Raw genomic sequence first — 27,522 nt, 5'->3', positions numbered from 1 at the left:
TTGATCATATGAATCCAGTAGTAATTTGATTTGCTCATTATGAAAGCTAAAAATAACTCATTTGACCAGCAGTGAGCCATTTCTTGAGTCATTAAATTACGAACATTGCCTCATTGCTATTTTCACTTTATAAATGAAGCAAAGTCAGCGCTGGAAAAGATTATTGTGAAATATGCAGTATCGTCATTCTCCTCCCTGCCTGCAGGAAACTTCAATAGCAGATAATTGAAATCTTCCATTTCTACTTATACTCATCTTGGTAAGGCTTCATGAGCATCAGAAGGAAACCAACTGGTCAAGTTGACAAAGATGTTTGAATGACTTTTCAGTCCTGAACTTGTCTTCTCAGGGGTGGGTGGGAGGGCATGTAATATATAGCAGTCTCAAAATGCCCTGAGGTTTTAAGCTTATAAAGGGAGTTTCATGTTTACGATTACATAGAACGTTCACATTTCCTCACAATCATGGTATTTGTGAAATTAATTTGATAACTGATAACTATTTAATTGCAAAATATTCCAAAATATAAAGCCCAGGCTAGAGTGACAGTACAGTGAGTACGCTGTTCGACTTGCACATAACCAACATAGGTTAAATCCCTGACATCACATATATTCTCCCAAGCACTGCCATGAGGTGATCCCTCATTGGAGAGCCAGGAGTAAGCCCTGAGCAGAGCAGAGTATGACCCCCAAAGCAAAATAATAATAATAAATATTAAAAGCCTGGGATGGTAAAATCATTGAGATAATTTATAAGGTTTGTGCTTTCAAACCTTATGTCCCTCACTATTCTTCTGTAAAGACTGTACTATCCATCTTACTTGATCATTCAGTTGGTTTGAGCATTAAATAACCTTAGATGTCTTTTGCCTATATTTTCTAAGTAGAAAAATTATGGAAAATATTATCATCTGTCCAACATTATAACTGAATATAGTTCTTTTCAAAAATAGAAAAGTATTTTTCTACTGTTCCAGAGCTCTCTACTTCACGTCGGCTCATGCCCATTATATAATGTGTACAGTTAAGAGTCAGTCATAGTGCAGATATATGAGAATAAGATTGTAGATTAAATTCTGCAACAAACTCTTGCCAGTGTATATAAAGAAATTTTAAATTTTCAACTTACAAGGGAAAATGTTTCCTAATGTTCTTTTATCCAAGATTTATTTAAAGTGCCAATACTATAAGATCTACAGAGAAATTCAACCTTTTGACAAAATGATGAGTAAATTAGAACATTTCATTGTTTGTTTTATCTTTATAGCATGCCCAGAGGACATATAGTAGGTAAAATATGTCCATATATAATCCTTAAAGCATAAAGGGAATATTTTTTCAGGTTAATTTAAAGCATAAGTATCTGAATCATTCTCACACAGTTATTCTCAATGAGTGTCAGATATTAGAAGATTCTAATGTCTCTCTCCTTCCCATGAGTATGTTTTATATGATTTCAAATATCCTTCCATTTTTTGTTGTTTTGACAAGAAAAATAAAATGCATTTTATGACTAAATCCATATATGTTTTGGATTGTTTCACTCAAAGATGCTTGGGGGAACATAATCAAGAGAGCTTTTTTAGTGTTTAATACAGAAAATACAGCTAAGAAAGTAAGTGCTAAAAATAAATTATCTTGAAACTGGAGTAAAATCTTTTTATCTGTCTGTCTATATTTAATTTCTCTCATTTTCACATGAAAGAGCATGTTTAGGAGGAAAGGATCGTATCTTAAGGCTTAACATACTTATCCTTATTTTTCAAACAATGGAATAATGTCATATCTAAAAGCAAAATGATCTTTTGTTATTTAATACTGGAATCATTACTTATGCTTCAGTTATTTCTAAGTGTTTCCAGTAGAGAAGCTGATATTTTAAGAAAATCACCAACATCTCTGATCACACAATTTATATCGTATGAAAAAACTTAAACTGTGTTCAGAATCAGATGAAGTTGCATATATTTATAGTTTACATATATCTTAACTAATTAGTCATTATGATAGTTGAATCAAAGAAAGAGGCCACAATGGCAATAAAGTTTGTGACAAACCAAAGAAGCTGTCTTTTTTTTACATAGTTATGGTTTTCATTTTTTTTTTGCTCTGTACTGGAAGCATAAAGTTTTCTGCATTTTTTTCAGTACAGTGGTGATATAGTTTTATTTGTAATAATACATACGTTGTCTTACTAGGATTTGTCTCCAGGATGAAGAAAGAAGACTTTAAATTATTTTCAGCATGTTATAGTGGAAATATGCTGAGAAAAAGACACTGGCTATAGAGAAGGTTATAAATGAGATCCAAATCTACAGGTATCAGTAACCTACAAGCAAAAGCATCCTTCCTCCACAGAACTTCATCCCAAGGAGGCTCAGTGAAGGTTAGCCAATTTTATGTGTATGTAGTCATAACCCACGTGGGCTGGCACTTATAAACAACTAATGCCAGTCCCATGAGATTCCCAGTGAGATATACCAAACCCTGAAGAAACTTCTGGCTTGAACTCTCTAGCATCTTAAAAGTGACTGAAAAGGCTATAAGTGCCTGAATGGTTCTCCAAGCCTCACACAGAACATCATGATAGTGACGATGGAGATACTATTGCCTGCCAGGTGTATGATGGAGAGGTTCATAGGAATCTGTTGGAGGGGACCCAAGACAATGGCCCAGCAGCTCTTCTCCACCAGGATCTGGTTCGGCTTCCACACGGCTGTCCTGCACTTGCTTGTCCAAGTAACAGATGAGATAGTTTCCCTGTCTGCTGTCCTGGTCACTTGAGCCCCTGCTGCCTCTTCCAGGCCCGTTTGGTTCAATGGCCCATTTGAAGCCACCATGCAGTTCTTTTTCTGAGAAGTTCTTTTCACCCTTGGAAATAGATTCAACAATTCTCAAACCTACTCCTACTTGTTCCTAAATAATCTCAGGTTTCTTTTAGCCTGTAACAGAACAATGATTATAATAATAGTCATGTTAAATGTTTTGAAAAACTAGAACAATTTATTTTAGTCTCCCTTTAAGAGCAAATTCTTTCCTAATATTGTCATTAAATTAGGTTCAGATTACAAACATAATTCCACTGGGTTTTGGAAAGGAAATATGGTGATGCTGAAACATTCTATATAATTTTATCACATTTATTATTTTAAGCTATAATTTCATTGATAAGGGCTTTCTTTAGTCTTTACTGTTAGACTCTACAGATTTGGATTACTTTTTCTTTTCCAGTCAAAAATTCCTGTTCTTTGTTTGTTTGTTTTGAGGGCACCCTTGGCTGTGTTCAGGGTTTACTCCTTGCTCAGTCATCACAGTCATCACTGTCATACCGTTATTCATCGATTTGCTCAAGCGGGAACCAGTAATGCCTGCATTCATCCTAGCCCTGAGATTTTAGCAGCCTCTCTTTACTTGTACTTCCCAATGGTGCTGCATTGGAGGCTCTTTCAGGGTCAGGGGAATGAGATACATCATTGTTACTGTTTTTGATATATCGAATATGCCACAAGATTTTGCCAGGTTCAGTATTTAGTAATAATATCTGGCAGGGCAGGAGTGACCATATGGGATGCCAGAGATCAAACCAGCGTCAACAGTATGCAAGATAAGTATCCTGCCTGCTGCACTACTGTCCCAGACCCCAAAAATTCCAGTTCTAACTAATTTCAAAAATCCTAAATACTCACCAGAAAACTTGGTTTTTAAGCATTTTCCTATTAAATTTCAAACCCCATAAAACAGCAAACAGGTAATGCCAGAGACAAGCTCTTCTTTGAAGCCCCGGTTATCAGGTAAAGTTTAGCATTATTGTTCTAATTTACATCTCTCTCTTTACAAATTTCTTCTCTATCCTTTTGTGTTTAGCTAAAGGCTTTATGTGAGTTCTGTTGAATTAGACCTGAATGCTTGTGCCCTGATATTCTGCTCACATCTGCCCTAACCTATGCCACTAAAGCAGCCACCATCACTGCCAATAGAGTCCTAAAAAGATTAATGGGACACCTGAAAAGCAACAGGAACTTTGAGTGATTTCAGGGATTTCAGACTCCAGAAATCAATTTCCCTGATAATGTCCATGTAAATTCAACTGATGGTATTTAACACTCCTCTTCAGTAGCACAAGTCATATACATGAGAATTAAAACTTTCTTTGAACCAAAAGAATAATAAACACATATATACATTGGTGGAGCAATAGCACAGTGCGTAGGGCGTTTGCCTTGCATGCAGACTACCCAGCTTGATTCCTCTGTTCCTTTCGGAAAGCCCGCCAAGCTACCAAGAGTATTCAGTCTGCAAGGCAGAGCCTGGCAAGCTCCCCGTGGCATGTTCAATATGCCAAAAACAGTAACAAGTCTCACAATGGAGACCTTACTGGTGCCCACTCCTCGAGAAAATTGATGAATAACGAGATTACAGTGCTACAGTGCTAGAGTGGTACAGTATATACATATTCAATAGGAAAATACATACATGTTTATGAACTAAGTGAAAATTTATATAAATTTAATTGTCTTGTCTAAGTGGGCTGGAGCGATAGCACAGTGGGTAGGGCGTTTGCCTTACACGCGGCCAACATGGCCGACCCGAGTTTGATTCCTCCGCCCCTCTCGGAGAGCCCAGCAAGCTACCGGGAGTATTCGATATGCCAGACACAGTAACAACAAAGTCTCCAATGGAGATGTTACTGGGCCCGCTCGAGCAAATCGACGATCAATGGGGGGCCTTGTCTAAGTATATAATTAAAATGTTAAATGATGAAATTTTAATAGAAATAGAATCAAGTCAATTAGGCAAAATTAATATACATAAATTGCATAGATGATTGATCGTTCATGATCACGACCATCTTGTTGTTCGTCAATTGCCTCGAGCAGGCCCCAGTAACGTCTCCTTTGTCCTAACCCTGAGATTTTTTAAAATGTGCCATATTCAAGGCTCTTTCACGGTTAGGAGAATGAGACCCATCATTGTTACTAGTACTTGGCATATTGGGTACGCCACGGGGAGTTTGCCAGACTCTGCCATGTGGGCATTGTACATTCGGTAGCCTGCCAGTTTGTCCAAAGTAAGGATGAGATAATAAGATGTCACTTCTGGGATCTGGGTTTTATAGTCTCTGGGTCTTGGCCATTGATGGGATTACACGGCGCCAGGGGGCCAGTTGGTGGGTGTAAAACCCCTGCCTACTGGAATATGAAGTATCTGGGTGGAGGATGCTCAGCCCCGATCCGAGCATGCTTGGAGATCTCAGCCCCAGCATGCCTTTGTTCCTCTGCCAGTACCTTCATGCGTGTGGAGAGAGGTCTCAGCATGGTGAAATATCACGAATCACGAATCATGACCATCCTGTTATTCGCGATTGCCTCGAGCAGTCTCCAGTAACGTCTCCTTCATCCTAGCCCTGAGATTATATTCAAGGCTCTTTAGTAGAATGAGACCCATCATTGTTACTGGTATTTGGCATATTGGGTACACCACGGGGAGTTTGCCAGACTCTGCCGTGTGGGCAGGCTACATTCAGTAGCCTGCTAATTTGTCCAAAGTAGGAATGAGATAATAAGATGCCGCGCGTTTCCGGGATCTGGTTTTTATAGTCTCTGAGTCCTGGCCGTTGATGGGATTACATGGCGCCAGGGGGCCAGTTGGTGGGTGTGACCCTCGCCTACTGGAATTTGGAGGATCTGGATGGAGGATGCTCGGCGCCAATCCGAGTAGGCTTGGAGATCTTGGCCCCGGAACCCGCGTGGCTTTGTCCCTCTGCCAGTACCTTCATGTGTGCGGAGAGTGGTCTCAGAATGGTGGTGGCTGGTCCTGGAGGTCTTCGGCTGCCGGAGCCCTGGTCAGAGCGGGGAGGAAAGCTCAACCCGCTCCCCTCCAAGGGGCCCTGGCGAGATATGATGATATAAATATATATAAATATATAAATATGGTGAGATATGATATAAATATATATAGATATATATAAATTTATATATTTATATATAAATATATAAATATAAAATATATATATATGAACAGTGCTCAGTACATTCTGAAATATTCTAAATTCTTTAGACTACTAGGACAAAAAGGGCTCTAATCACAATAGGAAGGATTACATTACTCTCACATCATTGATAAATGAATAAAATATTAAAAGTTCAAAATTGAAGAGAAAAGTATAAAATTAAGTGTCTTAAAGAAATTATTTCAGTTAGGATTATGTAATATTTTTAAAGTTCCAAGTACATATTACAAATATTTTGGACACATATTATTCCATATAAAAAACTTATGAAATGGTGATTTTAAGCGTTATTTAAGAGTCTTTTAAAAAGAAAACTGTACTTAAAAGGATATAAGGTTGTTTCTACATAGCACCTGTATTTAGTAACTGCCCCTTCTAATATTTTTGAAAAAAATTTTTAAAGTAAAAAATGGAGAATTAAAAAAACTCAGGAGTATAAAACAAAGCTTTTGAAGATGTGTGGCCTTGCACCTCACTGCCAACTCTTAATAAGTATATTTTTTGAAGTCTCATTGATCCCTGATTTGAGTTCCCAGGTTTAGTAATAAAACATGACATGATTTCTCACTCTGGTGCAGGGCAATTTACTGCAAAAGAAAATGCAAAGTCCTGCCTAGTGTAGGGTTCTGACCTATTCAGAGAATTCATGAAGTTCATCAAACCTGCCTATTATAACTCAGAGCTCTCCATTTTCAATTTCATTATGACATGAAACTAACAGAGTGTGATGTAAGTGGCTCACAGTCCTGAAGAAGTAATGCAGTTGACTATTGAAGCAAGTCTGTGGAAGTGAAGGATGTGACTTTATAGGAACGGTTCCTCCCACAACCCCCATCCCTTTTCATATTATATATACATGCAGAGTGCAGTATTCTTGTTCCTGTTATCAGTATAGCTTCTGTGTTCAATTACATCATACATATCACAGTGTCCTGCTGTCCAATGTTTAATGCTTTCTCAAGCAGAAAATCTGGCAAAGTTCTTTGACTTTTTGCTTCTTAAAAGGTTCAGATGATATGACTCTACTGAATTAAAAAGAGGTAAGTGGAAATATTTCATTGCTAGAGAAGAAGAAAAACATTTCAGAGCCTCTGAATTTTATAATGGTTTAAAACTAGGGAATTAAAAGAAAAAGGTCTTTTGGTTTAAAAACAGACAGCAATGAAGAGAAAACTCCATGTGGACATAAACCATACAGATTGTAAACTGAAAAAGATATTGGTAACACGCAGTCACATATATGTAAGATTTAGGATGCTAGATTCCACTGCTTTAGCCCCAAAGTTATTTAATGGAATCTTCACATCCATGGCTTATCTACTAATATCAATTATATTCTTATCAACCTTTCAGATGTGGTGATAATGATGTTACAGTGAGGGGAAGACCCATCAGCTGCTAACCTGCTTCATGTCATTTCCAAATGAACTGTCAGACAACAAAGTAAGATAATGTTATTCAGTGTCCTCAACAATGAGAATTTTATTGAGTTTTAACCTTTTCCCCACCCTTCCTCAAAACGCACAACAGTTGGTAGCTACATTCATATTAATTTACAAATGGAGTTATCACAAAATTATGCAAGTTATTTTTAAATAAACCAGCTCAAAAGGAGAAAATAACTACTGACAAAATATTTTGGTTCTTTAAGATACCTATAATTTGTGAAAGACAAAAAAGTCAGTGAAGGTTTCTTATTTGAACTAGTCTGACACCAATAAGATTTTCATTTTTTAAAAACAAATTTCCTTTACCTTTGTCAATTTTTCTTTTTTGGACCATATCCAGTGCTGCTCCGGGCTTTCTCCTGGCTGTGTACTAAAAATTCACTCCTGGCAATGCTCAAGGGACTGATCATACACATTGCTGAGAATCAAACCAGGATTGACTTTGTGCAATCTTATGCTCTGTACTATTTCTAAGACTCTCAAACAAATTTCTTAACTTTCCTAAGATCATTTACAAACAACTTAAAGTAGCATAGCATTATAAAATCATAGAGTTACAAATAGGTATTATTATAAATTAACATATTTATATAGTACATTGTTTACCACTACTTGAATTCTATTCTTCACTGTAATTCATTGTACTCAATTTGCTTTCCTTTCTCCATTCTTTCTTTCTGGTAATCATTAATTGCTCTTGAGTCTAAATGGTTATTTGTCTTATTTATTTTATTCACAAGCAACTGAAAAAGAGCAAACAATTAACATCATAAAAGCCATACTTAAACCTTTTGCATTGGCACTTAGGAAGTAAATTTTTCATTTGTGCCTTTCTGTATTAAAAATATAGAATGAGGTATAAAATTATAAGAGAAAAATATGTAGCACTGTAGCACTATCCTCCCATTGTTCTTCTATTTGCTTGGGCGGGCACTAGTAATGTCTCCATTGTGAGACTTGTTGTTACTGTTTATGGCATATCAAATATGTCACAGGTAGCTTGCCAGACTTTGCTGTGCAGGTGGGATACTCTCGATAGCTTGCTGGGCTCTCAGAGAAGGGCAGAGGCATTGAACCCAGGTCGGCCGCATGCAAGGCAAACTCCCTACCCGCTGTGCTATCACTCCAGCCCATGAGAAAAATGTACTTTATGAAATGCCCAATATTGTATTTGATATTCTGTTCTCTCTTCAGATGAAAAGAATAGAGAGTTCTTTGTTAGTCTTCTGTTTTGCTTGAAGCGTTCCTGGGGCAGAGTCCAGCTAATCCCAAGGAGACTGCTGTAAATGAAATACAATTTTATTTACCCCTGGGAGAACTGATCACTTACAATATCGGAGCTATAGAAAATGTGCCCGAGCATATAGTGAAGTTTTTGATTTTACAGGACACATTTTTCTCATTTTCTTTATGCAAACAGACATTGCCTTTATACTGAGGATTTCTGTGTCAATTATTTTTCCTTCCTCTCTTACCCGTATTTTGTCATGATTACCACATAGATTCCTCCATTCAGTCTTCAGAATAAACATTAATACACAGTGAAATGTTTCTACACTAAGTATTGATATATAGTTCAGCACAACCTACAAATTAATAATTACATTATGTTAGTAATTAAAAATATATGGTTAGGGAGATATCTCACAGGTTGAGTATGTGCTTTGCTTACTGAATGACAGTGTTAACCCGGGCACCTCATGGTCCCTGAGCACTTTAGGGAGCAACTCCTGTGCACTGAATTGGAAGTAAGTTCTAAACACCACCAAGTATAGTTCCAAATTTAAAATAAAATGAATTATAGATCAATAATAAAGTGGATAGTGTCTCCTTATGACTTAATTCGTCTTAATATATAACATACATTCACAAATCTTAATGTTTATGTATCTTCACTTACACATTACTTGAGTATCTGTTTTATTTGCCTATTTGTGTTTATTTTCATATTATTGTGAGAAATTTTCTCACCATTTCTCATAACTGTGATAGAAAAAATTTAACAAAGCACTTTATATAAGCAATATGTAGACCCAGGAAAAATATTGCAAAAAATTAGAAAAATGTTACAACACATTTCCCTGAAGTTCCACTGCTAATATTGTATTAAATGTATATATTATCATTAGCTCTCAATACCCAAACCACAGACGCTAATTAATAACATTTATCACAATACTTATTAATTCTATTCTGGCCAGGAATAGTTAAATACTCTTTAAGAGATCCCCAAGCAAGTAATTTGAATATTAAGATTATTAAAGTAATTAGATATTTATGCACAATTGGGTCTTTGATGGAAAATAAATTCAAGGTATTTTATATAATGTCATTAAGTGGTTTGTTCTCAATTTTAATATATGTGCTGCGGAAGTGAGCACAAGTTTGTTCTCAAACTCATAATGAAAGTTTTCTATGGTAACCCTAATTAAGCAATGTTAAAGATTCTGTTTTACTACTGAATTCTTTCCTATAATTCTACAGCTAAACATAATTTTTTTATCTTTAAAATTTATATCTTATATATCTTTTTCTGTGGTGACAGAATATATATAAAATAATCCGTAATAAAAATTTTCCTTAAGTCTGTGTTTGTAGATCAAGTGGTAGAGCACACACTATGCATGTCTGAATTTCCAAGAGTGATTCCTGACACGACATAAGCCCCAAACCCAACCTTGTGAAGGAAATGACCGTTACTGAGACAAGATGTGGTTACCAAGCACCACATCAGCAAGAATAGAACATCTGTATTACTCTTGTTACCTCCCACCATATTGCTTTTCAATATATTTGAACAAATGTGTTTGAAATTTCTCTTCTGCATCATATCCAAAACAACATGTAAACACATTTGTGTTGTTATGGAATCATTACATTTTAAATTTGTAAGTATTTACACTATTCTCCAAGGAATTCTTTAAATAATTTTATCCACTTCTGCCTTGACCTAGAATGCAATAATATTATGCATATTAGCTCTTCCATATATGTAGATCTTCTCTTCAACCAAGATTCAAGTTGCATTCACATATTCAGATCACTAGAATTTAGTTTGAGTTTTTTAAATGAATCATTTATGTACACTGATGATTATTGCTATTTTATACATTTCACACAGATTCATGGCATCTGAAGATTAAATTCAAGTTGTACATGTCCCAAAATGCCATATAAAATGTTTAAAAAACAATAGTGCATTAAATATAAATTTAAATCTACTCTGAAGGGGAAAAAACTAAATATATAACTACTTGCTATAGGTTGTGAAGAAATATATTTCTAATGGTGAATTTAATCAGTCTGCAGGGAACTCTATCGAGGCACAGCTGACTAATGACTCTCATATTCAGTTGATTTCATTAGTATTTAAGTTATAGTGTGAAGTGCACTCCCTTTGGTGCTCTGAATGTCAGCTATTTACATACATTTGGTCTGAAGAATTTGCTTGGATAATAAAAAAGCAACTTAGTGGCTAAGTGAAGTGATTTTACTTTTGCCTAAATCCACTTCTTCAAAAATAAATATTAACTTTTAGTAAAATAGGTTAATGGATCACAGCTATCATTAAAATTAAACAAATGATGTGTCAGCTTACTGACTTCATACAAAGATAAATTAATTGTTGCTGCCTTCTTTTCCTCTAAAACATATAAAACTACCTGTTCTTAAGAGTAACTTTTCTATGAATAATGTAAACTGTCTAATAACTATTTAGATAATGCTGAAAACCAGTAAAAGAAAATATTTTTATTTAAAAAAAAGATGGCCTACCCAACAAGAGTATAAGGAAAACTCTTTATCACTCCAATTTGTATTTAAGTAAAATAAAAATTTTGCATAGTTTTTTGACACCAGGTATAATCCCATTTTAGGTGTGTATGCTGTTCTAATAGATATGAACAGATATTGTATGCTGTTCTAATAGATATGAACAGATATGAAAGTTGGAAAAACAAGTTGTAGAATTGACTACAACAAACTAGACATCTTTCTGTGTCCGCGAAAATCCAGACATTGTTTTTGACATCAAGAGGTAGACAAAATAAAACAACCATTTTCACAGATCTTAATCCAATTCTGCCTATGCTGCAGGCTAAACATTGAACATAATCAATAAGTGCTACAGTTTGAAGGTGGGAGAATATATTGTATCTAACTTAGAATAAAATCAAAAGCCTCAAAATTTTATATCAGATATCTTTAAATACTCAGACATCCATAATATCTTGGTGAGATGTAAACTGCCATGATTTACAATGCAGACAGCAAAAATTATGTGAGAAATATTTTAAAATTGTAAAATATATAAAATATTTTATTGTGCTTTTAAAAATAAAGTTCTAGCCAAAATCAAAGACCAAAATTGAATAAAAATATCAGTAGACTTAATAATGAGTAAATAATTTCTGAGCAGTTACATTTGTTTGTTTGAGGGCTCAAGTCTTGCTCTTGGCTTTGTGCTCAGCAATCACTTCTTGTGGATCTCTGGGAACCAAATGAGGCGCTGGGGTCCACTGTGTGCAAGGCAAATCCCTTAATCACTGTACTATAACTTTTGTTCCCAGCAATTAATAATTTTACCATAAAGTTTATGGCTATGAAGAATTTTGTTGCAATTCTTCAAATATAATTTAGAGTCTAATATAATATAGCATATTTACACGGTGATTTTTTTTAATTATTCATGCCTAAATTTACTATAATGTTGTAATACATTGTTATTTCAGTTACAAAAGACAACCCCCTTCAACTATTAAAACAACTCCATTCTGCTTTCAGCAAAAAATAAGAATGAGATGAGTACCAAAAATATAGTAATTAAATATCTATATTATAGGGATGGAAAGACACAGTAGGGGCTTAAGGCATCTTCCTCAGATGTGGCTCTGTTAGGAGTGATCTCTGAGTGCCAATCTTGGATTAAACCCTGAGTGATTCTGTATTTGGTCCTCAAAACAAAGCAAATATGCATGTATACACATATATATGGCAAAAATATACATATATACACATTTACATTTGCCAGAGATGTTTACAGTGCTGATCTCTTCGTAGTGCCCCAAAACTATCAGAAGCAAGCCTGGATCTATTCCTGACTAACACCAGGTGTGATTGTAATGACTTGTCCCCCAAAAAATATTTTTTTGAGTATCTAATTAGGAACACTAAACACTCAAAGCTGGTATTTACCTTTAATTTCCATCTTAAAATAATGGTTGACTTAATTTTTGTTTCATCTTCTATTTCTATGCCACCATGAATTATGAAATATATTTAAGCTTTATGTTATGTTATGTCGTTCCCAACGTTCTCCCTTACGAAATCGGACATGGCATTTCATTGGTAAAGAAGTGAACAGCACCCTGCCCAGACAAGGTCAGACCCGAACACCTGAAGAACCTGCCATCAGTACTCATTAATATTCTGGCTCGGCTCTTCACACGCTACCTGTCTGAATGCAAGGACCGTCCCAATGGAAAACCAGCAAGACTGTACTACTGTACAAGAAGGGAGATATTCATGACATTGGCAACTATCACCCAATCTCCTGTTGTCTGTCATCTACAAGCACTTCACTTGAGACATCCTGAGTAGGATTGGCAGAACACTAGATGAAAGACAACCATGCAAGCACGTGGGTTCCGAAAAGGATTCAGCATGATAACCAAGCTCATTGAGGTTTCTCGGGAGTTCAAGATGCCACTCTGTCTAACATTCATTGATTTAAAGAAGGCCTTCGATTCTGTTGATAAGGAAGCGGTCATCGAACCCCTAGCCAAACAGGGCGTTCAAACTCAATGCATCGGATCCTCTGTGAGCTGTATTATGGATTCAATACCAGTATCTCACCATTCTACAAAGAAGTGATCATTAATGTCAAGAAAGGGGTTCAGCAAGGCGATGCCATTTCAATGAAACTCTTCAGTGCCACCCTCGAGAATGTCATGTCATGACTGGAATTGGAAGGAATGGGAGTGATGATAGATGGTTGGCAACTACACCACCTCCGCTTCGCTGATGACATCATTCTAATAACACCAAACATTACCCAAGTGGCACAAACGCTGGACGACTTTGACTGTGAGTGTGGAAAGGTCGGACTACAGCTGAATCTCTCCAAGACAATGTTTATGAGAAACAATCTCATTCCTGACCTTTCATTCACTCTCAACAGAACAAACATCTCCGAATGCAACAGTTATAAGTACTTGGGTCGAGAAGTCAACATGACGGATGATCTGGCACCAGAGTTGCGCAGGAGGAAGAGAGCGGCTTGGAATGCCTTCAAGAGCTTTGAAGAAATAGGTAAGAGGATGAATGACCTCCACCTCTGGGCACATCTCTTTGATTCCACTGTTCTTCCTGCATTAACATATGCCTCAGAGACCTGGGCCCTATGAAAACAGGATGAGAACACTATTCAGATCTTTCAAAGAGGAATCAAAAGAGCTATGCTTGAATTATCACGCTTCATTCAAATGAGAGAAAGAATCCAGAGTTCCAACTTCCATTGATGATCAAGAATCAAGGATCTTGTCTTGTTTGCCAAGGCGTTCAAAATCAGGTGGGCAGGACATGTAATGAGATTTGGAGATGACTGCTGGACTAGAGCCATTACTGACTGGATTCCACGGGACATCAAAATATCGCATGGCCGCCCACCTATGAGATGTCAGACTTCTTCGTCAAGACCCTGAACGATCGGTTTGATGCTGTTCATGTTCCTAGAATGAGCCAGACCCCATTAAGCTACACTGGCAGGTTGACAGGAACGAATGGAGACGTTACTGGAGCCCTCTCAAGGAAATCAATGAGTAACGGGATGTCAAGTGATCAAGTGATCAAGCTTTATGTTAACTCATCTATGAAATGGGGCTGAAACTTTACTATTCTTCTCCCACCACAACTTGATTACTTTAAGATTATTTAATTTAAATATTGTATAGAACTGGAATTTTTGATATCCAGTCCTTTTTATAGTTTCTAATATAATTCCTAGAGTAGAGTTGTATATCTGTGGGAATTATTCACAAGAAAAACATCCCGCAAATGCTTTGAATGAAAACAAAATTTACTATAAATTCAGGATATTGAAGTTCCAGTAAGATTTAGCCTTAGGACACTTATGTAAATTTCAAGGAATCTCTTAAGTTCTAATTAACCATTAATAAAAGTTTTATAAGATAATCTATTTCAAATATTTATATCCAGATACACATTGCAAATGCCCCATGCACATGTTCTTCATTTCCCAAATTATTTCAGAACAACATCAGCATCTATGTTATTTTGGTTATGCTTTCACTTGGGAATGATCGAATATAATGAGGGGACCACCTGCTCATTATAACTTATATTACTAATATTTGTTTCTTCAACTTTTAAAGAGTGATGGTAGAGGAAAAGGGCTATCTTTTGCACTGCAGCATTATCTGTTAGACCATAACTAGTGAAACCTACAGTAGAGGGACTATGTGTTTAATATAAGCTACCTTGGCTCCGAAGTGTGGACAAATGTGCCAACTTGAGCGCAATTTGCAATCTGTTTTGCATATAAAATTGACGTCAAACTTCTTGAATTCAACTTTAAAGGTATTAATTTATTTTTATTGATACAAAAAACAACATTGATTAATCTTTAATGAAGTATCACTGTATCATATAATCTAAATGTGCTTCTAGGTATCAATTGATGAGCATATTAATTTTTATCTTATTCATGTAAGAACAAACAAAAAGGCCTCTGATGGAGTAAAGTAAAGTAAAGGCCCTCCCGTTGATCATCGATTTGCTCGAGCGGGCCCAGTAACGTCTCCATTGGAGACTTTGTTGTTACTGTGTCTGGCATAGCGAATACTCTCGGTAGCTTGCCGGGCTCTCCGAGAGGGGCGGAGGAATCGAACTCGGGTCGGCCATGTTGGCTGCGTGCAAGGCAGACGCCCTACCCGCTGTGCTATCGCTCCAGCCCAGTGGGAAGTATTACTCAGCATGAGTATGAAATGAGCTAATGTCAAATATTGCAAACAAACAACAACATTTATATATTTTTCTATAAAAGTAATATATTTCAAGTAATTATTTATATATATATATTGCCTCAAATGAGATATCAGGATTTGATTATATGGTTTTAATTTTATTTCCCAAAGGCTTTTTGTTCCTCTGTGGAGAGACTATATACCTGGTACAAAAATGTGCAATTTCTTTCTTTCTTTCTTTCTTTCTTTCTTTCTTTCTTTCTTTTCTTTCCTTCTTAGAATTTTACTTTTACCTTTTACAGAAAGAGCAGTGAGAGACCCGTCAATGGCTCAATGGCTAAAGGTGCCTACTTTAAAAACGTAAGGCTGGAGTTGCATTCTCCCCCACATGCTTAGAGGGCATCTGGAGCTGCTATGCTGTATGAGATCCCTGGACCCTCATGAAACACTCAACACACAGTGTTGGTATGTGAAAACGTAGTAAAGGAACAACAAATAGCAAAGTCATTGGAACTAGAGATTTTGTCTAAACAAATGATCTTAGATGTAGGGACACTGGTGGAGAAGTGGGCTCTATGTGATGTGTAGTTGGGATGACGTATACATGTACATGTGAAAAGTATCATTTTCTGGTTGTTGTTTTTTGGGCCATACCTAACAATGATCAGCACTTATGCCTGACTCTGTGCTCAGAGATCACTCCTGATCACTTTGGGGGGAACTATGGGGGTCTTGGAATAGAAAGACCATCAGTCATGTTGGAGTTTCTCCATATGTGTAATATGTAATATGGTGCTTGGGATTTCTTTGATTCTGATAAGCTTTGTGTAAGATAAGGGCCTTAGCCCTGCACTACCATTCTGACCCTATGGTGAAATATTTTACATGATTTTTCAACTTTGTTCATCTCTTCTATAGAAAAATTGATGTAAATACTTTGTTAAATTATATTGGGGTTGTCTTTTTGCTGTTCAATTAATATTAGAGTCTTTTCAGAGATACTTCTGGCAAATATTATGACCCATTCTATAGTCTCTTTTGCTTTATTAATAGTTTTCTTTGATGAATGGAGATAAAAGTTAAAATTAAGTTCATCTATTTATTATTTTGTTTCTTTGGTTTTAGATGTCAAATAACACTGCACTAAAAATATGAGTTCATGAAAATTTACGTTTTTTAAAGGAGCCATAATCTTAACTCGTACATATAGTTCATCAATGCATTTGGCTTACGTTGAAAAGTTAAGCACAGGCTAATAGTCAAAATAGTATTGTAAATAATGTTTATATTTTTATTTATTATATTATATGTTTTACATATTATATTGTTTATTTATTATATTGATATTATTATAAATTAAATTATAATATTTTATATTACAATTTGGGTTTATTTTTTATACGAATTAAATTATTGAGGCAGGGTGATACAGCAGGATGTTGGAGGCAATGATAGTTCAGTAGTAAAAACTCGCCTTGCTCGGAAGAAGCCATAATTTAACTTACTGCTATCTGGTAGCCTTCATGTTTCAACAATGTGATTTTCACAAAGCACCCAAGTGGGTGATCATTTTGACTGCATGTGTGACCGTGGATGCTTATCATGACCTGAATGTGTAAACTCTATAACCAGGTATGCAAGAACTGCAGCTAAGTGTGTACAAACCTTCAGTCACTTCAGTTTCTATAACAAATGAAAGGGGGGGGGGGGAAGCTTCTAAGTATAAAAAATATCAAATACAACTTTAAAAACTGGCTTTCCAAGCTAAGTTATTCTCATCTATAAACCTTCATTGTGTTCAGCATTTTTGTGGCCCATTTTGTTATTCCTGGGGGCAAAGAAGGGTTGGAATGGGAATCTTGTAAAAATGAAAACATCGCAACCTGCCTTGCCAAAATACAACCCTTCATCTCTGAACTAGGGCTCTCCTGTCTCCTGCCATCATCTGGTGAATCATTTATTTGCAAGGTAATAAGGTGAACCTTTGACCCCTTAACTTTTCTTGTTGTTCATATCCTGAAAAAGCTAACATTAAGATGGAGCAAGTATGAGGCATTTTGGAGTAACACCTGGAAAAATTAAAAGAGAAAAACAATTTGAGACAGAAAATGCCTTCAAACTGTGAGGCAGAACTAGCACCTGTGAAAAACTGGCAGGAGAATGCATAATTAGGCAGAGAGCCTCAGACTACAATGCAAATCTGACAAAACCTCAAACAATTGAGGTCCTTAGAACAAAGTCTTGAGATTAGAACACTGTCATTTTGCAGATAAATTATTAGGTGATGCATAACTTTGGAAATAGCTCCCTAAGTGTATTCTGCTTGAATACCAACATTGATTATGAAGATGTTATGAAGAGGAGGCATTATAATGCTGTCAAATGGTTGCTCTATACTCAGATGAAAGACAAACTCTTTCATGATGGGAAATCAGAACGGTGCCTTGGATGACTGACTCAGGGCATTAAGTATATGTCTAATGAGAAAAACTGCCATATTTTCATTGTTGTTGTTCTATTTTTACATTGCCTTGAAAAGTATGTTAAATATTTGGGGGTCACACATTTCTGCTGATAATTTTTAAATTACACATGCCTTAATAGGTAGGTAGAAACATATAGTTGATTTTAATTCTATTCTCCTTGATGATTATTAATGTTGTGCACTGTGTGTACTTATTTTCATGATATACTTCTCCCTTGAGCTGAACCAACTTAAAACTATTTTGATTATTATTCATGTAGTAATTTTTATTTTTTTGTGGTGTGTGTGAGGTCGGGATTGTATTTTTCTTCTTGAATGTGGATAGCTGAAATTTGCTAGTATTTTATTTGCATTCATCCGAAATTTCCTTTCTTCTGGAAGCCCTTTCATGTGTTTTCAGAGTTTAATCCCAATTTCTTCAAGTGAGTTAGGAAGAATTTTCATTTACTGATTGACTTTGTGTACATTTGGATACATGTATATATATATATATAGATATATGTGTGTGTGTGTGTGTGTGTGTGTATGTGTGTGTGTGTTCATTAAATTCAGGTATATTTATTTTCAATCTGAAGAAATTTAGCTGTACTCTGATTTTTCCTCATATTTTATGTATATTTTGCAGTTTTAAAGAAATGTAGATTTGCCGGCCGAACGGACACCCTCCAGCGGGGGACAAAGGCCAGAGCTCTGGGGGACAACCCATCAACTCATTGGCCCCTCCCTTCCAGGTGGGTAGGGGGAGCTGGGACTGCGCTTCCTCCCCAAGCCCCAAGGACCTTTTCCTGCTGAACAGGACACCCTCCAGCGGGGGACACTGGCCGGAGCTCCCTGGGACTCCCCATCACCCCTCCATTCCATGATCCGAACAGGACAGGGACGGGGCTGCTACGTAGGGGACGTGGCCTCCCGGAAGTGGGCGTGGCCTTCTCCAGGGCAGGCGGCCATTATATTTCCCAGTCCAAGCACTCAGGACTTTCATCCCACCCTTTGTCACCTAATACCGACACAAAATTTTTGACCACCTCTACTATAATACAACAATATTCCACTCGCCTACTCCATTTCTAACAAAAGACCAGTATGAAATAAGTTGCACAACCTCAATATTAAAGAGCACCGCCTCTGAAGCTTCACTCAATGCCCGTTATAAAACAAAGAATAAGGCCTGACTGAGAAGAAGGTCAGACTCTAGAAAGGGAGAAGGGTCACTACCATCGACTGACCTTATCCAAAATCCTTTCCCACAATAAGAGGGAACAGTAGCTGTGATTTCAGGGTTCTACTTCTACACAACCAAAACAACATGAAGAAACAGCACAAAACTCCACTACAAGAATACGAAGAAAAGAATCCTGAATCCTCAACTGAGGTTGTTCACAATTATGCTCTCTTCGATAAAGAATTCCGAGATGAAATGCAGAGGATGTTCAAGGATCTACTCAAAGAATCAGTGGAAGAGATATCCAGAAAACTAAAGGAAAAAATGAAAGAAACAATAGATAGTCAAGAAAATACAGGAAGAAATGAGAGCAGAAATAAAAAAGTTACAAAAAGAAGTGCCCCAAATAAAGGATTCAGTAGACAAAATTAAAAACGAAGTAAGTGCCCTTAAGAGTAGGATAAGTGTAGCTGAAGAGAGGATCAGCGAGCTTGAAGATGAGCAACAGAAATCCTACAGGGAACAATAAGCAATAGGAAAAGACCTCAAAATGGCTCTAAGGAGAATCAGAGACCTAGGGGATGAAGCCAAGAGGAACAACATTAGAATCATTGGAGTACCAGAAGGACAGGGAGACAACCCCAATGAAAAAGCCACAGTCAAAGAAATCATTGCTGAAAAGTTCCCAGAGTTAAGGAATGCAGACATCCAGATCCAAGGAGCCAGAAGGGTGCCAGCTAAAAGAGACCCTAATAAGAACACTCCTAGGCATATCATAGTCAGAACAATGGATGCTGTGGGCAGAGACACAATACTATAAGCAGCAAGGTCAAAGAAGGAAATCACATACAAAGGAGCACCCCTTATATTCACAGTAGACCTGTCAGAGGAAACTCTGCAAGCCTGAAAGCAATGGTGGGATATAGTGAAAAAACTCAATGAAATAAATGCCTCACCAAGAATACTCTATCCAGCTAAACTCTCACTCAAATTCGATGGAACAATACACCACTCTGTAGATAAACAACAGCTCAGGAACTTCATAGACTCAAAAAGAAATCTAAAAAGAAAGACTAAAGGGGCTTTTGTAAAATAAGAAGGAAAACACTTATAAACACAACCAACTCCCACAGAAAGATGGCAGAAAACCCCATGACAATAATTTCTCTTAATGTCAATAGTCTAAATGCACCAACCAAGAGACACAGAGTGGCAAAATGGTTCCAGAAACTGAAACCAACATCCTTCTGTCTACAAGAAACTCATCTGAACAATCAGAGCAAACACAGACTCAAAGTCAAAGGATGGAAAACAATCCTGCAAGCAAACAGCTCCTTCAAAAAAGCTGGGGTGGCCATACTAGTATGCAGCAACATTAATTTCAGGCTGAAAAAGTTTATAAGGGACAGTGAAGGTCATTTTCTTTTCATCAAGGGATACGTACAACAGGAAGAAATCACACTCTTAAATGTATACACACCTAATGAAGGAACAGCTAAATACTTAAATGCTAACAGATTTTAAGGAGGACATTACTAGTAAAACAATAGTAGTTGGAGGCTTCAACGTCGCCTTATCACCTCTGGATAGATCAACAAGTACAAAACTCAGCAAGTAAACATTGGCTTTGAATGAAGAAATAGAAGAGAAATCACTTATAGACCTATGCAGGGCTTTACAACTCAAAAAGAAAGAATACACATTCTTCTCCAGTGTGCAAGGAACATTTTCCAAAATAGACCATGTGCCACAAAACATACCTCAATAAAATAGGGAAGATAGAAATAGTATCAAAAATCTTTTCAGACCACAATGCACTGAGAATAGAAGTGAATCACATACAGACACGGAGAACCAAATCAAACACCTGGAAACTAAACAACTCAATGCTGAACAATGAGAGGGTCAGGAAGGAAGTCGAGGACGAAATCAAAAGATACCTGGAAACAAATGAGAATGAACAGATGAGATACCAGAATTTATGGGATGCAGCTAAAGCCGTATTAAAGGGAAGATTTATAGCCCTGCAAGCATATCTCAGGATGGAAGAAAGGATGCACATAAACAACTTGACTTCACAGCTCAAGTTCTTAAAAAATGATCAACAGAAGGAGCACAAATCGGGCAGAAGGAAAGAGATCATAAAAATTAGAGCAGAAATCAATGACATGGAAACCAAAGAAACAATCCAAAAGATCAAGAAACCAAGAGCTGGTTCTTCGAGAAAATAAACAAGATAGATACACCAATAGCAAGACTCACAAAAAAACAGAGAGAGAGAGAGAACCCTAATAAATCTAATCAGAAATAAGAATGGGTATATCACAACAGAAACCAAAGAAATTCAAAGGATCATCAGAGACTACTTTGAAAGTCTGTATGCCATGAAACAAGAGAACCTAGAAGAAATGGATAAATTCCTGGATTCCTATCATCTTCCAAAGCTGAATCAAGAAGATATAGACTACCTGAATAGACCTATTAACATCAAGGTAATTGAAACGGTTATCAAAAGTCTTCCCAAAAACAAAAGCTCAGGTCCAGATGGACTCACTAGTGAATTTTTCCAAACATTTAAATAGGACCTACTGCCAGTTCTTCTCAAACTTTTCCAAGAAATTGAAAAAAAAAACAAAAAACCTCTCCCAAACAGTTTCTATGAAACGCATATCTCTCTAATACCAAAAGGAAAACAGTATGGATGATTCTCAAAAAATTAGAAATTGAGCTCCCATTTCACTCAGCAATACCTCTCCTGGGAATATATCCTAGAGAGGCAAAAGTATAGTTGAAGTGACATCTGCACTTGTTTGTTCATTGCAGCACTATTTACAATAGCTAGAATATGGAAAAAACCTGAGTGCCCGAGAACAGATGACTGGTTAAAGAAAGTCTGGTACATCTACACAATGGAGTACTATGTAGCTGTTAGAAAAAATGAAGTCATGAAATTTACATACAAGTGGTACTACATGGAAAATATCATGCTAAGTGAAATGAGCCAGAAAGAGAGGGATAGACATAGAAAGATTGCATTCATCTGGGTAACATAAAGTAAAAAATAAGAGACTAACACTCAAGTACAGCTGTGATAAAGATCAGGAGGTTCACTCCATGGCTTCGAGGCCAGTCACACACTCTAGGAGTAAAGACAGCTCAGATAGAGAAGGGAGCACCAAATAAAGGGTGCTGGGAAGATCTGCCCAGGATGGGAGATGCATGCTGAAAGTAGACAATAGACCGAACATGATTGCCACCCAATGCCTCTTCTGCAAACCACAGCACCCAAAAGGAGAGAGAGAACAAAAGGGAGTGCACTGCCACAGAGGCAGGGTGTGATGGGGGCTGGGGGGTTAGGAGGGATACTGGGATTGGTGGGGGTGGAGAATGGGCACTGGTGGTGGGATGGGTATTTGATCATTGTATAACTGAAACCCAAGCACAAAACTTGGAAGTCTACAACTGTACCTCATGGTGTTTCACTAATAAAAAAAATGTAGTTTTTATCAAAGCTTTCTTGCCAGCTAGATGATGTAGCTAATAAGATTTTTTTCCTTCACACAAAAAAACTGAATATGTATAAGCCCCAGCACAAATTCTGTAAGAAAATTGAAATTCTTCCAAATTTCTTTAAGAAATGTAATTTAATGTCATCCACATGAAAAACAACCCTGCTTCCTAAACTGGGGTTTAGGAAATCACCGCTGTATTATGCCAATCAACAGAGAAGGGACAGGTGCGATGGCAAGTGGCTGAAGAAATTTAATTTCTTAATACTTAAATAAGATATTTTATTTTTAATGAACATGTTTTAGTGAAGCGTTGGGAAAGACAAGCAAGGAGAGACTGCTAAAATCTCAGGGCCAAGACGAATGGAGACATTACTGGCGCTCAAGTAAATCAATGAACAACGAGATGGCAGTGATACAGTGATACAGTTCTCATTTGAACTAAGTTACAGAATTTATTGACATAGGGTTTTTCATGATGTGCTATTATACCTTGATTCTGGAATCTCAAATACTTTTTAAGTTGTTCATTTTCCTTTTGCTCTTTTTCTAATCATTCTTTATAGTAAATTGCAGATTTCTCCAAAAACCAAGACGTCTGTGTTGATCTTATTTGTTAGTACTTCCTTCAGTCTTGACTTATCCTTCTTCAATAACTCAAAATTCAGGTTGCTTGGGACAGAGAGATAGAGTATTGTTTCAGATACTTGCCTTGCACAGGGCAGACATAGAGTCTAGCCACGACATCACATATAGTTCCCCAAGCACTGCTAGAAGTGGTTCCTGAGCCAGCCAGATATGGCCTATAATGAAAACAAACAAAACTATTCTTTATTTTTTATCCAATTATTAAAGAAATTCAAAGAAATTATTTGGATTATTCCTTTGTTTCTGAAATTTAACTATCAATCTAAATATTCATCTTAACACCACCTGATGGCAATTTATAATTTTTGTTTTCACTTTTTTATATTAATTCAACTAACATAAAATTTTATATTAATTTATATTTTCTAAATTAGTTCTGTTTATTCATGTAATATTTTATTTTATTTCAATAACATGAAATATTTTGGAACATGGAATAAAATATGACATACCATACTAACTGTTCTAGATGAAAAATCTAGAACCTGTGGGCTGTTCTATCAACATAACTAAGATTAAGTGTATTGATTATTTTAGCAATTAAAATACAATTGACGTGTCTATTTCTCTATTGGTTTTACATTTATGTTATTTTTAAATTTATATTTTGAAGCTCATTTTACTTTTCAATATTTTTGTTTTGGAACAAAACAAAACATCCAGTTTTCACAACATCCAGTTTTCACAACATCCAGTTTTGCTGAGGGCTGACTGCTGCTTCCGTGCTGAGAGGTCACTCCTGGATAATCAGGAGATCATATGGGATGTCGGGAATTAAACAGAGGTCAACCAAATGCGAGGCAAGTGCCCTATCTTCTGTACTATCTGTCAGGTCTTTTGAAGATTGTTTTCAGCAGTAAATGTACTAAGTGTGTTATGTTTTCTTGTAAAAGTAATTTTGTCATTAACTACTTCTTATGTTGTGGTTAGATTCCCTTTCCCCGAAGTCCTTTTTATCTCATATTAATTCAAACATGTCAGCTTTCACATGGCTAGTGTTTGCTGTGAATATCCCTTAATCACTTAACTTCCTGTTAGTCTTCGATTTGCTCAAGCGGACGCCAGTAATGTCTCCATTTGTCCCTGTCGCGTGCTAGTGTAGCCCAATGGCATCTGTTCGCTCCAGGAACATGAAGAACCTCAAACCAATCGTTCATGATCTTGACGAAGAAGTCTGACCATCTGGTAGGTGGGCGGCCACGCGGTCTTTTGACATCCCGTGGAATCCAGTCGGTAACAGCTCTAGTCCAGCGGTCGTCTTTAAATCTCATGTGACCAGCCCATCTGATTTTCGACACCTTGGCAAATGAGACAGCGTCCCTGATTCTTGAACGTCGATGGATGTCAGAACTCCGGATTCTTTCTCTCATTTGAGTGAAACGTGATATTCCAAGCATAGCTCTTTCTATTCTTCTTTGGGAGACCTGAATGGCGTTCTCATCTTGTTTGCGTAGGGCCCAGGTCTCTGAGGCATATGTTAATGCAGGAAGAACAGTGGAATCAAAGAGATGTGCCCGGAGCCGGAGGTTCTTCGTCCTCTTAGCTATTTCTTCGACGTTCTTGAAGGAGTTCCAAGCGGCTCTCTTCCTACTGCGCAGCTCGGGTGCCAGGTCATTTGTCATGTTGACCTCTCGAACTAGGTACACATAGCTGTTGCATTCGGAGATGGTCGTACCGTTGAGAGCGAATGGGGCATCAGGAATGAGGCTGTTTCTCATAAACATTGTCTTCGTAAAATTCAGCTGTAGTCCGACCTTTCCACACTCATGGTCAAAGTCGGCCAGCATTTGTGCCGCTTGGCTGATGTTTGGTGTTATTAAAACAATGTCATCAGCAAAGTGGAGGTGATGTAGTTGCGGACCATCTATCTTCACTCCCATTCCTTTCCATTCCAGTCATCGCATGATGTTCTCGAGGGTGGCACTGAAGAGTTTCCGTGAAATGGTATCACCCTGCCGCACCCCTCTCTTAACATCAACGATCACTTCTTTGTAGAATGGTGAGATCCTGGTAGTGAATCCGCGATACAGCTCACGGAGGATCCTGATCTATTGGGCTTGAATGCCCTGATTGGCTAGGGCTTCAATTACCGCTTCCCCGTCTCAACAGAATCAAAGGCCTTCTTTAAATCAATGAACGTTAAACAGAGCGGCATCTTGAACGCCCGAGAAACCTCAGTGAGCTTGGTTATCATGTGGATATGGTCTATGGTGCTGAATCCTTTGCGGAACCCCACTTGCTCGCATGGTTGTCCTTCATCTAGTGTTCTGCCAATCCTATTTAGGATGACTCAAGTGAACAACTTGTAGATGACAGACAATAGGCAGATCGGGCGATAGTTGCCAATGTCATGGATGTCTCCCTTCTTGAACAGTAGTACGGTCCTGCTGGTTTTCCATTGGGAAGGAATCTTGCATTCAGACAGGTAGCGAGTGAAGATCCGAGCCAGTGTATTGATGAGTACTGATGGCAGGTTCTTCAGGTGTTCAGGTCTGACCTTGTCTGGGCGGGTGCTGTTTGTTTCTTTACGGACGAAATGGCATGTCGGATTTCGGAAGGGAGAACCTTGGGAACAACATATCCATCCTGTGGAATTTGGTAAGTCGGCAAGTGGACATGGCTATCGAAGAGATTTGAGTAGAAGTCATGGATAATCTTCTCCATTGCATTCTGGAGGATGTGATGGATCCATCAGGACGTCGGAGGGTAGTCATCTTGGTCTTGTAGTTGGCGAAGGACAGGCGGGCGTTACGAATACTTTTCCCGGCTTCTGCCGCATCTACCAGTACTTCTGCTCTTCTCTCTTTGAGGTCTTCCTTGATCGCATCTCTGCACTGCTTTGCGAGCTCGGACGTTAGCTTGCGGTTGCCTGAGGCATGCGCCCAACCACGCTGGCGAATTAGCTCAAGAGTTTTCGAAGATAGGCGATTTTTTTGTGGCTATCTCTCTCTTGGCGTTCCTCGCACATTCATGGAGGTGCTGAACCAGTCGATCGTATTCCTCCTCAATGTTGTCAACAGTGGCATCTTCCCATGTTGCCGCAATAGTACCAAAGAGTTCCCAGTTGGTGGTCATTCTGGGAGTTCTCTTTTTGAACTTTGCAGCCCTTTCTCTCCTCTCTGTGAAGTAGAATTTTGCATGAAGGAGACGGTGGTCCGATCCCGTTCGAAATTTTGGGACAACAGCGACATCAGTCAGGCAAAACCGTCGATTGAAAATGATGTGGTCTATTTTGTTGTGGAATCATCCACCGGGAGACTCCCATGTCCATCGTTTAGATTCAGCCTCTGGAACTGTGAGTTACCATGAATGGTCTTGGTCGACATGATGAACTCAGACAGTCTCTCACCCTGTTCGTTCCATTCTAGACCATGGGTCCCGATGTGAAGTTCTTCAGCTGATCTTCTCGGTCCTATCTTGGCATTAAAATCACCCACGATGATCTTGTAGATGGTGTGGTTTTCTTTATAGAACTTCTCTAGCTCCATGTAGAACTTCTCTATTTCTCTTTCATCATAATGAGATGTTGGTGTGTAGACAACGAAGATAGAAACTGCAGGCAGTGAGCCACATCTGTTCAAATGTAGACGTCCGATTCGGGTTGTTAGGCATTCGAATGAATCAATGCTCCTGGCCAAGTTTGTGTTGACAAGGACACCGACGCCTCCAACACCTCTTTTATCGCATGTTCCGAGGAACAATTCTTCTCCAGTGTCAAAAACGGCATGATGAGATTCGTCCCTTCTTGTCTCGGTCAAACCAATGATGTCGTACTTGATCATTCGCGCTTGTACCATTCGGTCCTGGATGGATGCATCTGATGCTAGCGTACATGCATTGAAAGTACAGATGATCATTTTTGTTTTCCTTCGTTGTGGCAACCTAGGTCGGCCTTGAGATTTTGTCGGCCTCTCCTTTCTCATCCTTCTCAGTGCTGCCATGTCGGTGAAGCCTTCAGGGTCAGGTGAATGAGACCAGTTGTAGTTACTGGTTTTGGCATATCGAATACACAGCGGATAGCTTGCCAGGCTCTTCCGTGCGGGCCAAATACTCTCGGTAGCTTGCCAGTCTTTCCGAGAGGGATAGAGGCTTTTGGGGCAACCTCTAATCACCCTTGTTGGTGTTACCATATTTTAACCCTATCAAATACGGTACGACAATTCCGGAAGATGGGTATTTAGTGTCTTATGATTTGTCGCGTGGCCAAGCGGCCACGCGGGTCTGGAAAACATCCTGGAATGTGGCGACGGCTGGGTAGTGGAGGTAGTGTGGATGC

At 37.8% G+C, this 27,522-nt stretch overlaps 1 pseudogene; it reads right to left on the bottom strand.

Moving 5' to 3' along the window:
• Positions 1–2,323: 2,323 nt before the first annotated feature.
• The window catches only part of LOC130045519 (ER membrane protein complex subunit 4-like), a 72,280-nt pseudogene continuing 47,081 nt past the window's right edge, over positions 2,324–27,522 (bottom strand).

Source organism: Sorex fumeus, unplaced genomic scaffold (assembly GCF_029834395.1).
Source record: "Sorex fumeus unplaced genomic scaffold, SorFum_2.1 ptg000128l, whole genome shotgun sequence".
Lineage (NCBI taxonomy): Eukaryota > Metazoa > Chordata > Mammalia > Eulipotyphla > Soricidae > Sorex > Sorex fumeus.
This window is presented reverse-complemented; position numbering and strand designations above follow the sequence as displayed.